Here is a 10000-nt window from a genome sequence, read left to right on the forward strand (position 1 = left end):
CTCATGGTTGTATGCTTTAAATGTTTTCTTTGTCTTTGGCTCTTCATCCGTTGATCAGTTTTCACCCTTCATTAAACTCCTCTTTCTCAGTTAAATTTATAAATCTCCTGGCTTTCTCTTTCCCTTATCTCTTCTTCTCACCTTTCACCATGTTATTCTCTCTCCTCTGTTCCATCCCCTCTTTTCTTCCCGTCTGTTCCTTCCCCTATGTTCTTTCCCCCTCTGTTCCTTCCCCCTTTTCTTATCCTTTGTTCTTTAGTTTCTGAATATTACTTCTTGGCATCTTTTTCTTTTTACGGAATGCCCTGTTCCTTGTCCCCATAGTTTATCCATTTCTCGAGTCTAAACTTTGGCTTTTTCGTCTCCTCTTTGGTTTTGTATTCTTATGTTCAGTTTATCCTCTACCGAGTGTACTGTATCTTTTTTCCACTTCCGTCTCATCTTATTTTAACCTTTCACTCCTTTTCTCCCTCCACTCTCCTCCCTTCCTTTCCTTTCCACCCCTTCTTCTATTATCCCTATTCCCCTTCTTGTTTTCCATCTCTATCCCTGCCGTTCTTCACTCTCCTATTCCTTTACGTCTTTCCCAGGTTACTGTTGTTTTCCCTCCTTTTCTTCTCATCCTTACCATCTGCATTCCGTTTCCTCTCGTCTTTTGTTTCCTCTCGATTACGCTTCCACATATCCTTCCAATTTACCTTTCCATTCCATTTTGTCTCCATACTTATTCATCCAGCCCTCCCCCCTTCTCTCTCTCTCTCTCTCTCTCTCTGTCTGTCTGTCTCTCTCTCTCTCTCTCTCTCTCTCTCTCTCTCTCTCTCTCTTTCTGTCTCTCTTTCCTCTGGCTTCCATTTCTTACTTTATTTCTTCCCTGCTTTTTCATTAATTTTCCATTTCTCACTCCATTCCTTCCCTCTCGCCTCTCCCCTCCTTTCGTTCTCCCTTCAATATTTTCAGCCACGCCAAATTTGCACTCCTTTTGCCTCTTATTCACTCCTTTCCCCTCACTCTCGCCCAGGATTCTCCCCTCACTCTCCCCCTTCCTCGAATTTCCTATCCTGACCCCACAGCCCTCTCCAATCTCCCCTCTCGCCCCACACCAATCTATCTCCCTCACGCCGCAACTCTCATTTCCCTCTTACCTTGCTTTGATATTTCTCTCCCCTCTCCTCCCCTCACACGGCTCTTCCTCGCCCACGCCCTTCTCAGCGAACCCCTCACATATACACATGTACGAAAGCACACACACACACACACACACACACACACACACACACACACACACACACACACACACACACACACACACACCGTAACTTACCTTACCTTACTTAACTTACCTTACTGAACTTACCATACTTATCTTGCCTTAGTTTACGTTCTCGTAGTCTTAAAATCCTCTCCTTACACTCATAATTTCCCAGTTCATCTTTACGGCCTCCTCCTCTTTTCTTTTCTTTCCTTCTTTTTTTTTCTTTTTTTTTTTTTTTTTTTCACCGGCCCCTTTCACTTACTTCTACCTCCCCTCTGTCTCTCCAACAGCTCTAATCTTTCACTCTCATAACCTCATAATTCATCCTTGCAGCGGCCTTCAAGTACACTCACACTCACAAACTCACACTGCCCAATTTCACACTGCCCCTTAACCCTCCCATATGTCTTGGTACATTTTGGTGTGATTTAGGCTCTCATCAGACGATTTTATTTCACTCGAGAGACATCCTAGTTATCAGTGGGTTATGCAAAAATCGCGAGCAGCAGTTTCTTTGCACTGGGTACACCTAGGAAGTAAATATACACAGGCTAACACTACACTTTCCTTTATTTTCAGTTTAGAAAAATCATAGCAGCATGTGTATATTGAAACGGCCAGTCTGCATTGCCTGGCATGGGTGGGCAGCTCTGCTGTACACGTTTTAGCGGTTTCTTTATGGGCTATGAAGAGAAATTGATCCTTAGAGTCGAGAAACGCTACCATCAGTAATTAAATAAGTGACCTTCTCCCACCCAACGCCTAACCCATGGGTATAGGTGTGGAAATGTCTGTGTATTGCAATGTATGATTTGGGCGTATAGGAACTGTTTTGTAGCAGTAACGCCCAACCCATATGTGTGGAAATGTCTGTGTTTTGCAATGTATGATTTGGGCGTGTAGGAACTGTTTTGTGGTAGCTGTGTTTACGGGTGAGAGAGTCTGGATGCTATCAAAGGAACCTCGACATGATGCAAGCTTGTGAACAAACATGAAAGGACATATTACTGTACCCTATTGAATGTCTCCTCCAAGGTGGGTTAAACAGGAAACCCTGATACCTTACCCCACACATCTCCCTCTCACCCCATTCTCCACCCCACATCCTCTCTCGTCACTCCCCATCCCTCACCCAATACACGTCAATAATTGTAGCCCTTTCCGCACGGTGGCGGCCTTTTTGGTTCATTTTTACTACTTCCACGAGATTTTATTCAATGAGAAATCAGTTGTAATGATAATACTAATGAAAATACATCCTAACTCCTTCCAGTAAAAAAATAAAATTGTCTGATCGTAGCAGAATATAATTTTGAAAGTCGCCATCGTATTCAGAGGATAAATTTTCTTTTTTTGTTTTGTCTCTCTGTTACATTTTCTTTATCTCAGTTTTAGCAGTTCGGGTAAACGGAAAATTAGGAATTAACTACAGTATTGGTGGGTGAGTTTGTAAGTGAGGAAAGGATGGAGAAGAAGGAGAAGGAAGGACTGATGAGAGAGAGAGAGAGAGAGAGAGAGAGTGTGTGTGAGAGAGAGAATATGTAAAGGGAGGGCAATGTTGAGCAGGGAGGCGTGTCGTTAGGAGGGAGGCAGAAAGTGAAATGGAACAGGTGAATTGAGAGAGAGAGAGAGAGAGACGTACCACCATAGAGACAGACAATATGTGGTGGTGGTGGTGGTGGTGGTGTGTGAGGTAGAGGGGTGCGCATAGGAGTCATAGGAGCCCCAGGAGAGTCATGGGGGTTTCAGGGGGGCTGGGGGGCTGAGAGGGGGGGTGTTGTTTACCAGGCCAACACACAGGGTACAATAATGGTCGGGGTCAACAGGTGAGCGGGCGGCCAGTCTCGATTATTGCAGTCGTTACCAGCGCAAATTTGGTCCCCTGAATATGAGGCCCAGCGTTTTGAATGGTGTGGTGGGGTGGCTTGGTTGGCAGGATGTGTGGGGTTGGTTTGATTGGAGGGGGTGTGTGGGGTTGGTTTGGTTGGAGGAGTTGTGTGGGGTGGGTTGGTTGGAGAGGGTGTATGGGGGTGGGTTGGTTAGAGGAGTGTGGGTGGCTTGGTTCCAGGGTTTTTGTGAATTTGGTTTGGTTGGAGAGGTGTGTGTGGGGTAGCTTGGTTGGAGAGGAAGTGTGAGGTTAGGGGATTGAAAGGGGTTGGGTTGGCTTGTTTAGAGAAGGTGTGTGGGATGGGTTGGTTTGAAGGTGTGTGTGAGGTTTACTGGGTTGGAGAGGGTGTGCGGGATTGGCATAGGTGGAGGGGGTGAGTAGCGTTTTGTTTGATTGATGGGGTGAGTGAGATGAGTTGGTTGGAGGGTGTGGCGGGGTTGGCTTGATTAGAGGGAGCGGGTGGGTGGTTTGCTGGGGTGAAGAGGGTGAGTGGGGTTTGATGGGTTGAAGGAGTTTGAGGTAGATGGAGTTTATGCTGGAGAGGACTGTGATGGACTGGAAGGCTTATGGTTTAGTGGCATTGTGTTGGAGGACGTTGGTGTGGTTGGAGAGGATGTGTCGGGTGAGTTAGGTTAGCCTCTACACTATTAGAGATTTTTAACTTTAAAAAATTATCTGATAATAGCTTCAGTAAAAAAGAAAAAAAAGTTATCGTACGGCAAGGTTTTACGTAAATGTCTTAATGAATATACAATTACTTAACAAATGCCAGTGTCAGTCCTGAAGAGCCGCACGGAAAAGTCGGAGGACGCATTTATAAATCTAAAAAATTATGTAATAGGATTGCTTGCATGTACTAGAAAATTTATTAATGCGGCTGCCAGGCACTTCACAGCCAAATAAGAATGACCGGTAAAGTGAAGAAATACGACAAAACAACGTGATTTCTGATAAGTCATCGCCATGGGGATCAGAAATGCGACCGAAGTGATTACTGATCATAAATTTACTGCTGTGGATGCTTAGCGTAAAAATGGCTTAGGATCTTTTATGAACATTTTCTCCAGGAGCTCAACAAAAACGGTATGAAATTTAATAAATGACGCGGGGACATGAGGCGAGAGGATAAAAGGTGAAGGGATGCAAATGAGAGAATTAAACGTGATAAGACCGTCAAATATGGCAGGCAGGGCGAGGGTCGAGGGAGAAAGAGAGGGGGAAGAAAGTGACACTAACGAGATGAAAACGAACGTGGGAGCCGGAGAGCGTGGGAGGGAGATTACCGAACCAGGGAACCAGATCAAACAGCCGATGAACAGATAAAGAGGGAGTGTTAGTAATGTGGAAGTGGAGTTAAGGGTAAGAAGATACAGTGGATAAGAAGAGGGAGTGTTATTAACGTGGAAGTAGGGAAGGTTAGAAAAGAGGGTGCTTAGGACGAGGAAGTGGTGAATGTGTAAGGATGGAGTTGTGATAAAGTAGAAGTCGGAGTAGGGTGTAAGAAGATGGAGTGGGTATGAGAGGGTGGTGATTATTATTTTGGAAGGGTTGGTAAGAAGAGGGGTTGCTTGTAACGGGGGAAGTTGGGTAGGTAAGAAGGCAACAACGCCACAGAGAGAGAGAGAGAGAGAGAGAGAGAGAGAGAGAGAGAGAGAGAGAGACTGATAAAGCACAACCCTGAGGTCCAAAATTAGAATAAAAGAGAGGCAAAGGATAATTAGTATGTCAACTGTGAGAAGGGTGAATGAGTAATGAGGGAATCTAAATCCCCTCGCCCGAGTAAGCATATTGTGAGGAGGAAGCGGGTTTATTAATGAACACCTTGACGCGCGCCAGATGTGGAATTATGACCACTGAATAATTATACACACACTGGTTTAAAGCAACACCTGTGCACCTAAGGAGAGAGGAGTGAATTTAATAGTTTCACCCGATTACTGCAATTTTATTTTACTCTTATTTCTTTCGCATTATCTTTATTTTTTATACATGACGGTCGTCAGAGTAACTCATGGATGGGAAATTATGAAGCTTTAGATGGTGTAATTTGACATAGAACCAGGATTCCATTTCAGGGGCTCGAAGTGGACATGCTGTTGATTAGGTCTCCCATTATCGTATGTATTTTTCGATTCCTTGCTTTCTGGACCTTGCCTTGCCCCACCTGCTATGAGAAAACAGAGGTGGAATGATGAGAACTGGTTACCCATTATCATCAACCCAAGAACATCCGAGTGTGATGGGGTTAATGAAAAATCATCAGAATTTTCCACTTCGTTAAGTCTCTTTAGTTCAATTAAATCGATCACAGACATCATGAGAAATGCGTCATAGGATTGAAGGGGTTGACCTCATTACCCCTTGCATCCGATGACGCTTTTTCAATTTATTCTTATGTTTAGAAAATTTCATTCAGTTTTTGGGGAGAGTTTTCGAACTGGAGAGAGGTAGACACAGCCTCCATTCACTATTTCACTACTGGAAGTCTGTCAGCTTTAAATAAAATCAGGTGACATCAAGAATAAAACTAAATTCGTCAACGGGCTGAAAAGATTAAGCTGATCTGAAGAGACAGGGGGACAGGCTGATGAAAAGTGAAGCGTCGTCTTTCACCAGTGAGCCTTTGAGATACGCTAAGCCAGAGCAAGGCCGTGTCGCCAATCAGAAAGGCTAGATTTTGTTGTCGTTCTTGTTTCTGTGTAGTCGACTCTTGACATGGCCTAGTCTATCTCCGCTGGGGTACATAAATGGAGTTACAGCGTCCTGCCTCATTCCATCAATTTGGGTACTGCTTGACCACCACATTTCTGAAGACGGAGGATTGCCATGGAGCATGGAAGCAGCAAGGTATTTTTGGAGTTTCTTTATGAACTAACTGTTTTGATGGCTACTATTTCTCTCATCTGAACAGAATTATCCGGTGTAAGCCAAAGTAAAATTCCCAGATGTGCCTTTAACACGAGAACGGGTTCCTCGAGACAGTTTTCGAAGCCTTGGACTGATAAGACTCCTTTCGACTGAGCAAAATCGGATGGTGTTATCCTGAATAAGATACCCAAATACACCAACTGCAGAGAGAGAGAGAGAGAGAGAGAGTTAAAGAGTTAGTACTGAAGCCAATACAGACATAAATCCCAGTAATATCTCCGCTTAATATACTTGGATTCAAACTTGAGAGTGCGGGTTGATGGGATGGATAAGTAGTGAAAGGGATTTGGATAAGGAAGAATAGGGGAAGTAGTCAGAGGGAATGGGGTTAGGAGAGGGGAAGAGTGAGGGTGGAGTTAGGATTGTGGAAGCGGGAAAAAAGGATGAGCTGAGGGTAGGTGTTGGAAGCAAAAAGGGTGGTGATGGGTAGGGGAGGGAATAAGTTACCAGTCAAAACACATCAAGAAGAAAGTTGAAAAAAAATATCACTCGTACCTCTGTCTTCTTTAAGGGTGATGAAAGATATAAAAGAGCAGGACGGCGTGGGTTTTGAATGGCACATGTGAGGAGGGGGGATGGGGAAGAGGGAGAGAGTAAATGGAGTGAGGAGCAAAAAGGGTAAATGGAAAGACAACACTGACAGAGACTAGAGTGGCGTGAGGAGGAAAAAATTGTAAATGAAATGAGAAGGTGGGGTGGTGGGGGAGAGAAAGGATGTGAGTGAGTAGGAAGTGGAGGATGTTAACCACTTAGGAGGATGTTAACCACTTAAATCAGGTTGCACATAAACATAGTACTGATGTTGTTTTTTTCTCTACCTACAGCGAATTTTGAGCAAAGGCCAGACGTTTTTCGAATTTGCGAGGCTTAATTACCCGAATGAGTGGGAAAACGCTTGTGAATGGGCGTAGCAAATTGACGCATGAAACTCTTTTTCACTATAACTTAACCTGAAATTGCCATCTCACCGTCTTATATGCCAAGCTGTAGCATTAGATTAACACTAGAGGATGGTACTGCGCAATAAGAACTGCCGTGGAAAGGATGTAGAGCCGTAGTATTGGCTTATCCTGCCACCGAGATACGTGAAAAAAGATACAGTGGGATAAAACTTTGGTCCAAGTTAAAGTGAAAGAACTGTATTTTTGTTCCTGGTTCACAGGCGAATCAGTGCAGCTAAGGAGAGACACTTCAGTATGAGGGAGATAAATGTAGTCAAAGTTAATCTCATTACTATAGTTAAATAAAGACGTTGAATAAAATTGCCAGGGTAGTATCGTGATCAAAATGAAAAACATGTCATCGCAGTGAATGAGCCTTGAATGCGATTTTGTGGGATTCGTCTTGCTACCTCCAGACGATTTTATTCATCGTGAGAGAGGCGTTCTACATTCCATACCAGGGGTCAGTGAAAGCCATATCTAATCCTCCCTTCCAGCACGAGAAGTCTCTCCTAAGCTGAAAAAGGTAGTCGAGAGGTAGCAAGAGTAAACCTGACGTCATGGCAGTGAAGAAAATAAACCCTCTAGGACGATGACGTGTTTGCTATTATATTCCTGGGACCCAAGACAGTTTCATTCAGCCTGGGGAGCTTCTAGTTTGGAAGGAAAAAAATCATTAGTGATCCTTTCTCTGCGTTGACTCTTTTTAGGGTTTAGTGATCCTTTCTGTGCGCTGACATCTTTTTAGGCTTATTCATGTCGCTGATTAATAATTATATTCGGCATCAGGATATCCCATCATAGTGAAGAGGTTAATGAAGTCTTTGTCCAACTCCTCCGATTCTCAGTCAAGTAAGATTAATAATGTAGTCCGTCGGTAGCGTGAGCAGAGTATAGATAATACCATACTATACTGTTTTCACTCTCACTTGGCCCATATTTCCGTCCTTTTGCAGCTTATTTCACATAGCTCTGGCAGAAAGAGGCTATATTACCGCTCTTTATACTTTCCATATAGCACCTCTTTGGGATTAGCATCGAATATTGTAATATAAATGTCAGTCGGTTCTTACAACTCAGCGTTCAAGATGAAGAGGTGGCAGTTTTAGGACAGGTGCAAGTAAAAGGAGTTCAGGTACCCTCAGACGATTCTCAATGTCTCGGGAAGGACCTCGTGTTGAATAAAACCGTTTAGTGTTAACGAATGACATATGCAAGTGTGTCCATGAGTTTATAAAGTCATGTCTGGCATTCGTCCTTGATTCCACTAATTATTTGTTTTCTTTTTTTATAACTCAGAGAGAGAGAGAGAGAGAGAGAGAGAGAGAGAGAGAGAGAGAGAGAGAGAGAGAGAGATTTTCACACACGATTCTGTTTGTTCTCGGAGATGTGTATATTTTCGTGTAATATATATGCAGATAGGTGAAATAGTTGTCGCTTTACCCAAAGACCTAAAAATCAGAGATAATATCATAAAAACACACAAAATAATCGCTGTGCTCCACGTTCCTTCTTCCTGGTTCCACCTCAGTAGCAGATGAAATGAAAACAGTGAGGGGAGGGGAGGTGGATAGGTAGGTGGGGGGTGGGGGTCAAGAGGAGGAGAGGGAAATGAAAAGGAAGAGGAGGAAGGGGAGCATGGAATGGGGCAAGAAAGGAAAGGGAATGAGGAAAGGAGGAGGAGGGAAATAGGTAGGAGAGAAGGAGAGGGTTTGGAGCATGAAGTAGGGGAAGAAAAGGAAGTAAAGTTATACATTCCAGGTACTTCAGAAGAGAACAGAAACTTGGCAGCAAAAGGAAAAGAAAAAACAGGGAAGAGAGAAGTCCATCAGGATCCACCCTCAATTTTTAAAACCTTTACGAGGAGCTGGAGGACATGAGTCGGGGGTGAAGGGGTCCAGGTAACAGGGGTCAATTATCGTGAAGGGGAGAGCCAGGCAAAAACCTTTCATAAGTACATCACTGAAGGGGATATTGTGAGCAGCCAGGGCCATTGGTGTTGACTCTCTCTCTCTCTCTCTCTCTCTCTCTCTCTCTCTCTCTCGTGTGTGTGTGTGTGTGTGTGTGTGTGTGTGTGTGTGTGTGTGTGATTTCTTTCTTGGGCCGTGGCACAAGGTACACTGCAAAACATATCGAGGAAACTTTTGCATTCACCAACGTCGACCCCAAATGCTGTCCGCCGTAGAAAAATTTTTATATATAATGTGGAGGCTTGTGGAAAACGTGTCTGCTGTATTTCCCGTGATGAACAGGTCAATTAGTTCACTCACCTCGTTACAGTGTTATGATTACCATTGTCAGTCTTCCAACCACTTCACTATGGTTGAAAATTTAGTAGGTTGCATTTGCACATCCCATCCTCTGATAATACATTTCTTCCGAGTTCCCTTCCGCCCATCTTCCTCCATTCCATCCTTTGTTCATACAGTTCTCATCTGTCCTGTGATTCTGTTCCAATCTGCGTCAATACAGGTCATAGAGTTCTCATCCAATCTCATATAATTCCATTTCAACCTTTTATTCATACATATCATTCGGTTCCCTTCCATCCTTGTTTACTTATTCCATTCCAACCAGTGTTACTTGGCTTTATCCGGTTCCCATCCATCCTTACTGATTCCATTCCAACCTCTGTAAACACACCTAAAATGCAGATCTCATCTAGTTTCATCTATCCCATCCAGTCATTTTTGTAGTCCATCCCACGTTCATACATTTCATTAACAGTTTAGCCTTTACCAGGTATAATTTACTCCGTGTTCCCCTTCGTTTTGCTGCTTCAGGTATTATTCATCCACATCATATTCATTTCAAGACTCTGGTACCTTTAGTCAAATTACACTCAGCGTAGACTATATTCTGTTTTAATTTTCCCCCCTATCCACATCATCATTTAATCCGCTTACCAGTGCTTTCTCATCTCAGTTCATATTAATTTGTGGAGACGTATAATGTACACCAAATCCCTCTCTATTCATTAACATTTTCCTT

Source organism: Coenobita brevimanus, chromosome 18 (assembly GCF_032717465.1).
Source record: "Coenobita brevimanus isolate Jiangsu-jjx chromosome 18, ASM3271746v2, whole genome shotgun sequence".
Taxonomy (NCBI): domain Eukaryota; kingdom Metazoa; phylum Arthropoda; class Malacostraca; order Decapoda; family Coenobitidae; genus Coenobita; species Coenobita brevimanus.